Consider the following 10,986-nt stretch of genomic DNA (forward strand, 5'->3'; position numbering starts at 1 on the left):
GCAGCATTAAATCTTCATGCAGCATTAAATGTGTGCGTTCACCGGCATGCATGTGCACACACACACACGACTGTTTTCCCCTCACCCTCCCCTCTTACAGAGGTTTCTTTCCCAGTTGTACTCTTTAACCTAAACCCACAAACTCACTCGCCTCCAGAAGATGTGTTTTGCATTGCAAAGGGCTGAGCTGGGACAGGGTGAGTGAAGGCACCTCGCTGCCCGTGGACTGGGACAGTTAAGGAGCTTACAGGGGAGGGAAAGGCTTCCCTGGTGAGACGATGGAAACAGGCACAGAGTTCTGGGGGGAGACCATGGGGCCAGAGCCGGGCCGTGGGGAGAGGTGTGCCTGCTGCTGAGCGATGGGAGAGTGGGAAGGAGGAGGCGAACCCAGCCCCAGGCGAGGGGAGGGTGCAGACAAGGTCTGGGGATCAGCTGGCTGAGATGTGTCCCTGGGGAATTACAGGCAGGTCTGAGCCTGTCAGATTACCGGAGCCAGGAAGGGGGGAGTGGGTTGAGGCAGGTCTGGCAGGAGGAGGGATACAGGAGCTGGAGGGAAAGGGAGGAGAGGGGGGAAGGTGGGCAAAGAGGGGAGGGAGGCTCAGGGGAAAGGGGGGAGCAGAGGGGAGCAGCCAGCCCCGGTGGTGATGGGGCTGTTGGCGGGGGGGAGATGGGCTGGGGGAACCATGGGGTGGATGGGGTGGGAATGGGCTTGGTCCATCACAGGTCACCCCCAGAAGCTGCCTGGCCGAGATGCAGGGCCGGGGGGCCAGCCGGGGCGGGAGCACCGGGCACAGAAACCAATTAAGTGCTCAACGAGTCACGGACCAGCCGCTCGGCTCCCTCCCGTCCGAAGGTCAGAGGAGAGCGTCCTCATTTGCTGTCTCTTAATTACAGCTGATCCTGCCTTAATTCCTCCTAAAACCAGCCCTGAGAGCCTTCAGGTGGAGAGAGGTGCCCGCCAGCCAGGGTGACGGGCCAGCCGGGCGCGGGTGACAGCCCCGGGCCGAGCGGTGCCTCCGGGGGGGACGCGAGGGGCAGGCGGCGCTGCGTGGTGATGGAGGAAGTGCCATGTGCACCACCGCCCTGCTCCTCGGCACGCTGGTCATGATGCTGCGGAGACACTTCTTCAACAAAGTCGAACCGTACGTCCTCTCCCGCCCCCTTCCCATCCCCTCGGGGCGGCAGGGTGAGGGCTGGCCCTGGGGTGGGGGATCTCGCTACTCAGCCTAAGACCCATCCTTAGAGATACTTGATTTCCTTCTAGTTTTGGTTGTCTGGGTGACACCAGGAGATGTTTCCTTGTGCTGGGCAGAAGGGAGACTTCTGTGATGCGCTGTCACCTTCTCCTTGTTGCACCAGTGAGAGCAAGGAGGAAATGCAGGATTGGTTCCCTGTCTTTCTGGTGAAAAGGGAAAGGGCTGAACTCCTGGGATGCTTTTACACGCACCCATTAAGGTGTTTCCCAAGTGGAGCACTCCAGCACCCTGCTATCCATCCAGGCAAGCAGCCTGGCTGCCTGTTTGTCTTCATGCCTTGGCTGGGGAGGAGACTGAGCAGTACTCTCAGCCGTGAGAACATCACCAGGCTGCCAATGACACCCAGCAGCACCCAACTGGCAAACCTTCATCTGACATAAAATAGCCCTGGGGAGGTCCCGCTCCATCCCTGGGGTGCTGGGAGGTTGGATGAGGGTCTGGGTGAGGATACTTGAGAGCATCAGCTAAATGTTGGCTGTCAGAAGAGCCAGCAGCCCCCACCCTGCAGCCGTGGCCCTGTGGCTCTGTGCTCCGTGCCCACGCACACGCTTGCACGCATCCTGGCTCCGAGGCGATGGCCGGGAGCAGATGGGAAGGGACTTGCTGCAGTCCCGCATCAAGGCAATGACAAAGCCGCGACCGGAGCGCAGGATCACCTCCTGCTCGGTGCATCCCCGCTGCGCCACGGGCACGGTGCCGGCGGCTGCGGCTTCCTTCCACTACCTGCAGCTCCCCCTTCCACTACCTGCAGCTCCCCGTGTCTTTCGGGACAGAGTTTTGTTCCCGTTCAGCACTCACTTGGCTTCAGCTCACGGCGGGGCCAAGCATCGCTGTCGCTTGCTGTGCAGCCGCCTGCTTGAACGCCAGGCTCAGCTCGAGGAGGTTTCCGCTGGAGACGGGCAAATCTATTTACCAGTGGAGACTGGAGACATCTGAAAGTGGGAAGGTCAAATTGGCACTTAATGAGCCAATTAAGTCAGGGGAGGGAGAAACAAGACTGGAAGCAGGGAAAGCATCTCCTGGCCTGCGTGTCCCTGGCCCTCCCCATGCTACCTGCAGCAACAGCCAAATTAAAGATTCATTAAGTGCCTGAGAAAACATGTGCTCGCTGCAGAGGTGGGAGCTGTCTCTGGGCAGGGGGCACGGGGGTGGCTGGCAAGGCTGGCAGAGCTGGCAGCCTGCAGGTCTGTCCCTTGGTGAGCAAGCAGCGCTGCCCGCACCCAGGGCAGGTAGGTGGCTGGGGGACAGGTCACCTGGAGCGATGGCACCGGTGCTGGCAGCGTGTGGCAGCTCAGGGCCCCAGGGAGGCAGATCCAGCTGTGGGAGCAGGTGGGAGCTGTGGTCAGGGTGGCAGGGGCAAGGGTGCAGGGGCCGCTTTGCGGCCGGCTCAGCACCCTGTTAGGAACAAGCAAACCGTGTGCGTGTGGGAGAAAGTGTCAGGGCTGCAGGACTGGTTTGTGGCTCAGCTACCGTTTCCTTGCTGTTAGGAGCGAGCACAAAAGTTTAAAAAAGCTTTTTAATAGCACAAAACCTTACAGGAGGAGGTAGGATGGAGCCTGGACCCGAAAAAGTTGGGATTGGGAGGGAAAGAGGAGCCACCCTAGCTATCTCCATTCACGGCAGGATCAGCACCCCTTCCACCACGTCTAAACCTGCAGCCCAGCCAGACCTTGCACCCGACTGCCATCACCACCACCGTCATCGTCAGCGTGTGGCCGGTGAGACAGCAACGCAGCGCGGGGAGGGAGAGTGCCCAGCACCCACAGCCCGGGGCTGGACTCGGCACGAGGGTCCCCGGCACGGCGGGGGGCCCGGGGAGCACCAGGGACGCTCACGGCTGGGTGCCCGGGAGAAGCTTCCTCCGAGCCCTGCTGCAGCTTTCAGACAGGCACCTCGTCCAGTGCAAAGGCACCAGCCGGTAGAGAAGCCACACACCACCAGATTAGTTCTTTTGGTGATTAATTGCTCTCAGCATTAAAGACCAGTGGTTATTAACAGGATTTCTATTTGCTCCGGTTTGGACTCCCATCTACCCACCTCGCTCTGCGCTGGCATAAATCAGTGCAGTTCTACTGGCAGCTTTATAACAGGAGAGGATTTGTCTCCAGGCTTTTGTATTTTGGAAAAGAGAAGTAGCAGAAGCAAGAGAAAGAAGTGCAGCTGACCAGGGACTGGGGAGAAGTGGTACAGGCGACCAGGGCAGGAGGACTGAGGCTTTGGATGGGCACGGTGGAAGGCAGACAGCATCCTCCAGACCACGAACAGACCCGAGGCACCAGAGCCCCAACTGGATTTTGGTGAGTTAGAGGACCAGGCTGGACAGGCATCAGCAGCCTATACAGCAACAAAGACCAGGATTTCCCATATGTGCACTGGTCTGGATGACCCCTGGATTAAAGACATCCCTGAAAACCAGCACACGGTGAAGAAAAAGGCAGAAACCCGCATGTTCCGTGGGATAAAACTGTCTCGGTGCAGCTACGCCCTTCTGGCTGTGACATCCCCGTGTGGGAAGCACAGTGTGCGTCCTGGGCAAAGGACACAAATGAACAACACAGGCAAGATCAGATTATGCAAAATCCCTGGCTCACTTGACCTCCTTCACGTCCCATCTTCTATTTATATGCCTTGGGGCTGCCAGGGACAGCACGGGTTGTCCTTAGCCCACAGTCGCAGGGCTGGGGGGCTCAGCCGTGGGTCCGTGGGGTTAGGGCTGGCCCCTGGGGCTGGCTGCCACTGTCTCGAAAGGAGAGGTTTGAAGGGTTTCCTCCTAACAGCCCAGCTGTGGGGTCTGCTATCCCCCCCTCTTGCTGGAGGTGAAAAGCAAACTGAAATGCTACCTTGGACTTACCTCCCCATCAAGGGGCAGGAAGGTCAAGGGGAACCCCATGAGCTTCAGTGCTTGGGTTTCTTCAACAAGCAGCGATTTATTCTTTGTTTTATGTGATATTTAACAAGAAGGTGCTGGCCAGGGGCCAGGGCTGGTTATGGATGCCTGCTCTGTTTGCCTTTCTCATGTTCTTCCCCTCTGGTCCCTCCCTGGTGGGAGCTGCTCACTGCCTGCTCCTGAGGGATATGTGGGTTTGGGGAGATAGAAATGCCACTGACCCCAAGCCAGGGGATTGGTCTCGGTGCTGGTCCAGCATGGGGGGACACAGGGCAGTGAGCACCTGAGATGGTGCAGGAGCACCCAAAGGAACCTGCTGGGAAGATCCAGGTCTGCAAGGGGAGATGTTCCCCATGGAGAGTTCTTGGAGAGGGACCAGGTCGGGGGCTTGGTGGGGCAGGGCTGGACTATGGAAAAGCAAAGAAGAGAAGTGAAATGTGGATTTGCCTTTGCTGCTGCTTTCTCAGCCCCCTCACAACAGGCTGGACACGAATCCCCTGGGCCCCACAGAGGTTATTCTCCTAGGAGTGGGAGCCAGGGCATGGAGAGAGGGAGCATTTGGTGCCTGTGCCCATCTCCCCCCACGAGGACACCCTTGTCGCAACCCCACACACCATGCTGCAAGGCGAGAACAGACCCTCTGCACCTCAGGCTGGAGAAAACAGAGCCGGTAGCTTGGCATCATCTGGATTTAGCCTTCCAGCTTAGTCCCCTCTGGGAAGCAGGACGTGACCTCCTCATTTCCACCACCCAGGCATGGCTGGCAGCCGGCAGCAGCAGCACACGGCTCTGCATCTCCGGGCTGGAGCAATCAGTGCGCAGCAGGCATGCACAGACAAGTGTCAGCTGAATTTCTGTACGACTTTAAATACATTAGCAAGGCCACAAACACAGCTCCAAAGTGCTGCAGGCACAGCCAAGCTGATAAATCACCCCCCAAACCCACCAGCAAGAAAATACCCCCCCCCCTCTTTCCATGGGAGATAAGGCTTAACATCACTTTCCCCTTTATAGCTGTATAGCAACTGAGCAGATCCACTCTTCACCTTGCTGTGTTTGAATCCAGTACCAGAAGGGTCAATTCTGTGCCACTTCTGCGGAGTCATTATACTGTCGGTTATATAAATGTCTGGGCATGCACAAAAGGCAGTGCTGATACAGTGGCTCCGACACCAACTCTCTCCAACACCTGCTTTTCAGCTGGAGAGAAAGCCGAGCACAAGAACATCTCGAGAGCTGTCACACAGAAAGCTGCTGTCTTTCAAGCTGAATGGAGGTCTAAATAGCTCTCACTTCTCCTTTAGAATCTCATTTCTAAATGCAATTAATACTGGCACATGCATAATGAGAGACTGACGAGTGAATACAGACTCCAGCAATAAAGAAGCCAGCCCCAAGTGCTATGTAAATATTACAAATCCTCACTAGAAGCTGACCGGGGAAGACAGCTTTCTGATGATTAAACCCAAGTGACAGTACGACTGGATTCCTACATCTGTCACAATACTACCTGCTGATACATAATGAGTTACACTAAAAGAACTCGCTCTTGCTGCTCTTCAATGCAGATAAAATGTCTATTTGTAGAATGTAATTAATCTCTTCTTCAGAATCAGAAACCTTAGTGTCCTTGGTAACAACATGCCAGTGACTCAGAGAGCATCTCCAGCTTTTTCTTCTGATTTTTGAGTGAGTTATTGAAAGTGACCCCAAATTCTAGCACTGAAAAGGAGCTGCACTTCAAAAGTGGAAAAGCCAGCTGGGTACCTGGAGGTGGGGATGGGTTTTACCCACCTCTCATCTCTGCAGGGCTCCTTGGGCAGCTTAAGGAGGCTCCTGGGCCTGTTTCAGCCACGTTCCCTAGGATGAGATGAGCTCTGTCCCAAGGCCTGTTCCCCAAAAATTCCCTTTTACTATCAGGTGTAACCAGGCTGGGAATAATACTGAAAGCAGAGCAAGGGCAAGAATCACAGGATGAAGCTGCTCCTTCATTTGCCTGGATTCCACAGGCAGTAAGTGCTGGGCCATCATGCTCTGTGTGTGTGTGTGTGTGTACATTCACACACGCGTGTGGCTGCTCCCCCAGATGCCTTTTGAGCCTGTTGGCTCATTTCAGCCAAGTTTGGCCCTGGATAGAGGTTCAAAGACACCCAGTCCCTACCAGGTAGCAAAGATGCAAAGCCATGAGCACTGGCATGGCAGAGGGGTGCAGGGAAGTGTTGCTGGCAGAGCTCTGGGTCCCTCTGAGGGCTGTGCTTGGACATCGCCTGCTCCTCTGGCCACCCCACTCCGGCCTGGCTGAGATGGGTGCCAAAAAGGCAAAGCTGGGCCACTCGAAAGCACCAAGGGGCCATATCTGCTTTCTATGAATTTCAGTGGGAAACAACCACTGCCAGATGTCCCTCACTTGCCCAGTTCCAAAGCCCAGGGGAAGGATGGTCCGTGATAAAGGGACAGCTGGTTGGAGAGAGTAGGTAATGAAGGACTTGCACGATTTATTTCTTTGCAAAAGAGAAATAAAAAAAAAAAATGTTGGATAAAATCACCATATTCCAGGCTAAACTGTGCTGCAGCAATTCCTTGTGGGTCTTGAGCTGAGGTGCTTGGCCCCCCTGCAAGGGGCGTTCACCCCTGCCTGTTGCATGCTGCTTTGCAAAGCCTGGGGGATGTGGTGAAAAGGAGGTTTTTGTTGTTACCAAAGGCTCGGCTCCTTTGATGCAAAGCCACCCTTTCTTGCAGCAAGTTACCACTCATTTAGAAAGGGCTGCAGTCGGCACCACTGCCCACAGCTCACCCCATCTCCTCTGTCCCCAGGCACTCGGAGGGAGAAGAAGAGACCAGGAGAGAGGCTGGCTCTGACCCTCGCACCACGTAACACTGCTTTGGAGAAAAAGCCAGGTGGGATGTAGCAGTTATCTGGGTTAGATGCAGCTTTGGGGAAATTGTGGAAAGTGCTAGCTTGGGGTAAAAAGCCCCCTTCTGGCCTGATCACAGACCCCTCAGGCATTTTAATGATGGTTTCTTCCTACTTCACCCAGGATTTGTAGTTCTCTCTGCCTTACTGGTGAGGCTGTGAAGGCTCTAGAAAAGTGGCTTGCACTGGGGGAAGGAAATTAGAGACCGAAACAGCCAGATTGGAAGGGAAAAGCCTATTTTCCCATCACTTTCAATAGCAGCTCAGTTCCCAGGTGAGGGTACATTTAGCCTTTCCTCTGTGGCCTCCCATCCACTGCCTGGATGCCAGAAGCACCTCGTGGGGACAGAAAAGGCAGCAGAGCCAGTGGTGGTCCAGCTGGGGTGGGCATGGGATGAGTGTGACGGGGGGATCTGGGACTGATGTGGTTTTGTGTCCTGCACGGTGACTCCAGGGAGCGAGGGCTGGCTCAGGCTGTTCATCTGCAGCTGCCAGCAAAGGTAGGGCAACTCACACCAATGTCTTGGCTCTGGGGAGAAACCTGTGGTGTTGAGGGTGAGGGGATGCTGACCTGGGCTGGGGCACGTGTGGGGTTCGGGGGGGAATTGAGGCCAGGGCTGTCTTTCCTAATCCCCCCCAGCCTACAAGGCACTGCTGAATGCCCATGGGCAGCTCAGGCATTCACCTTGCCCTGCCTTCCTTTCAGCAGATCCCCCAATGCTCATAACCTCATCCATCCCAGCTCAGCAAATGATTAACTGTGACTCCTTCTCCTCCTGCAGCTCCCCTGCGCCCTGCAGCCGGCACCCAGCACATCCCGGCCTCAGCACATGCTGAAACCCCCAGCAAAACAACCCACGATGCCGACCTGCACACTGGTGAACCCACATCACCCCGGCGCCCCCCCCCCCAGCTCAGGGAGGACCAGGCACTGGGTTAAATGCTGGCACAGAAAATAAATTTGCCTGTCTTTAAGGCTGAGCCCTGGGGGGGTGGCCGGCAGCCCCACGGCGATGCCCTCCGCAAGCCGAAATGCACCCTGTGAGCATGTGGGGTTCACACACCCTCCGCAGCTTTCCCATCTATATAAATACGTTAATAAAAGATCAGTTTGCAGACGCAGCTTGCTGTAGATGACAGCATTAGAGGCGCATCTGTTTCTACTAAGCGCCAGTCTCGTGCTGGGTTTATTTGGTCCATTTGCGGCAGGGAAGAGTTGCTTTCGGCATTCAGAGATGTCTCGTGTCTGGGAGAAGTGTGGGGGGGAGATATATTTTTGGCTCTATTTAGCCACAAAAATTTGGTTTTAGAATAAAGAAAAATATTCCTGTTTTCTGTTTGCTGCCAAACTGATGCAGATGATTTCTTGTGCAAGCCTTCATTTGTTTGAGAACTCGGTGTCCTGTTGGAAGAATAAATGTTCTGATGGGAAAAGTCTATCAGCATGCATTGATCAGTCATTGGGACCGGTGGAGTTGGAAACGTCAGCTTCAACCTAACAGAAAAAGCAGCTCCCAAAGCTTTTGCCAATACATATAAGGCAGAAGGAGACAGGTCTTTTTTTGTGTGAGTGGAATAGTCACACAGCAGAATCCTTCCTGCGGGCACAGTTGTGCCAGCCTCACCACAGCTGACATGAATTTTCAGTGCCAAATACACCCACCTGGCACCCAGAACAGGCTGTTTGCTCCTGTCTGAGAGCCGGCCACTGCTGGGGGCCATGAGCAGGACACAGCACCGGGGGAAGAAGCCCTGGATGTGGCTCCTGTCCGGGATGCTCCTGGCTGATGGCAGCACCTCTTCTCCATCCAGAGGCTGCAGGGTCACCTCCTCTGCCACCGAGGTAAGGCCAGACAGACAGACAAGAGCTCCCAGCAGCTTGGTTCTCCACAGTAAGAATTTCAAAAGTGCCTATAGAGTTTTCCTAATAGTTTTTTTTTTTTTTTCCCTGAGGCTTTTTAATTAAGCCTTTACAACTTTAACTCACTTTAACCAATTTTTTTTTCTTCTTTTTGGTAAAGGAAATATTATGATCAGGAAGAATAAAACTGCTGTTTTACCTGGAGCTGCCTTAATTTTATAGCAGAATAAAAGCAAGATGGAGAGTCAATAATGTCAGAAAGGGGGATCGGGATGAATACAATGTACACGCACTGAAGGCAACACAGAAGTGATTGGGGGGCTGGAAAGACAAAAGCTTATCAGGATTGAAGCCCCAAAAGCAGAATCAGCTCCTTAGATGATATAAATCACCTGGACTCCCCTGACACACGGGTATTGCTGTAGCATGGCTTTTATGTATTGATTTAAGTGAAAACAAAGGTCAGGGGCTTAGCTGCAGAGGAGGCATCAGGGCTGAGGCTGTTCATCTCTGGGTGGGCAGTGATGAGCAACAAGGAGGATCTGCAAGGTCAGAAATGAGATGGAGAGGAGCCCCAGGAAAGATGCACATACACTGGAGCTACAATAGCCCCAAAGACTAGGAGCAGAGCCTAATGTAACCCACTGAGCATAGCTGCCTGGAGCCCAGATTTGGAGGGTTAGCCCAGGCACAGTCATCCTGGATTTAGGGAAAATCCAGATTCCAGTCGGGACCTTACCATCAGTAATTCTGACCTTTCTCCCCATCTGGACTAGCACACAAAAAATCCCACAAAGGACAACATGGGGCCAGCTGGAAATGGTGTCTGCAAATGTCACAGTGCTGCCGGGAACAGGGTCACTGCACTGCAAACCTGGATGTGCAAACATCACTTGCTAAATCAACTGCATGGGGGTGTTGTAGATTTGGGGAATAAAGGTTTCCTGAGCCATGGAAAGGCCAGCTCTTCGCCTGGGGACCTCTGAGAGGGTGGATTTCGTGAGAAATGCTCTTTATTTACTCAATCAGCCGCAGCCAGCAGCTGAGCTAAGAGCAGGCAAGCCTGCCTGTAGCGAGTGGCTGCGTGAGGGTTGCTGGCTGCGACAAGGTGTTTGCTGTCTGCGCTGAGATTTGTGATGGTCCCGGAAGGCCCTTGGTGGGTGGGAGTGGGAATTCGCTTAACCTCATTAATTGTGTCCTCTCTGCTGGCCAAAACCACCCTCCGCTTTACAAGAAACACAGAATCAGTAGTGACAGCCCTCACAGGCCAGGCACGATGTCACCGGCGGTTCTCTGAGGGATGGGATGCTGACGGTGTCCTCAGGGCCTGGAGGCTGAAGGACATTATCCCACCATCGTGGTCCTGCTGAGATGTCACTTGTTTGAGAAGGAAGTAAGGATTGTGACATCTCTGCTCTTCCTCCTTCCATCTCTGTCCCCATTAAAATACGATTTGGAAAAAAACAAAAGGGAAATGAAACAGCAAGTGGGCTACACACAGCTGGGGGGTGGTGGAGGGGGTGCGGAACCAGCAGTCCCACGCAGCCTGGAGGAAGAGGCAAAGCCATGGGGCCTTGCTGGGCCCAGCTCCCCAGGGTTTATCTGACTGTCTGTTTTCATCATTTCTCTGAGAGAAGGGAAAGGGACCACACAGCAGCAGAAAGTCCTGGAAATCTGTGAGGGAGACTGTTCCCAGCACCCTTCCCTCCAACGTCGCCCCTGTATACAATTGGCTATGGAGGATGTACAGCTCCGTATAGGCTCCAACTCAGTGAGATAACGACTCACAATTAAATTCCTAATTGCAGCCAGCAAGTGCACTTTCCCAGCTCCGGCCCTTCTGTCTCAGTTGCACTCATGGTCGCTCTGACGGATCAAGTGGACCAGGGCTGGGGTCACCCCATCTTAACAGGCCTGTCTGCCCCATCCCCTCCATATGAGACACTGCTGTCTCTCCTCTGCTCCCGCTTCTGAGGCATCCTAAAGGCTGCTTGTGTCCTATAACTTTTCCTTTTCTCAAAAAAAAAAAAAAAAAAAAAAAAAAAAATCAAGTAGAAGCACAGGGAGG

General features: G+C 54.3%; 1 long non-coding RNA gene across 3 annotated transcripts; it reads left to right on the forward strand.

Annotated features, from left to right (window-relative positions):
- Positions 1–404: 404 nt before the first annotated feature.
- Positions 405–9,093, forward strand: LOC116964084. Of its 3 annotated transcripts, XR_004408540.2 has the most exons (5): positions 405–419; positions 895–1,142; positions 6,958–7,041; positions 7,840–8,900; positions 9,079–9,093. It is a non-coding gene; the product is annotated as an uncharacterized LOC116964084 (long non-coding RNA). The 3 variants fall into 3 exon arrangements; XR_006166321.1 differs by lacking the exons at positions 405–419; positions 9,079–9,093 and adding an exon at positions 487–520 and having other exon boundaries at positions 7,840–8,494; XR_006166320.1 differs by lacking the exons at positions 405–419; positions 9,079–9,093 and adding an exon at positions 561–575 and having other exon boundaries at positions 7,840–8,494.
- Positions 9,094–10,986: the final 1,893 nt, after the last annotated feature.

This window comes from Tyto alba, unplaced genomic scaffold (assembly GCF_018691265.1).
Source record: "Tyto alba isolate M040663 unplaced genomic scaffold, T.alba_DEE_v4.0 Super-Scaffold_39, whole genome shotgun sequence".
In the NCBI taxonomy this organism is placed as follows: domain Eukaryota; kingdom Metazoa; phylum Chordata; class Aves; order Strigiformes; family Tytonidae; genus Tyto; species Tyto alba.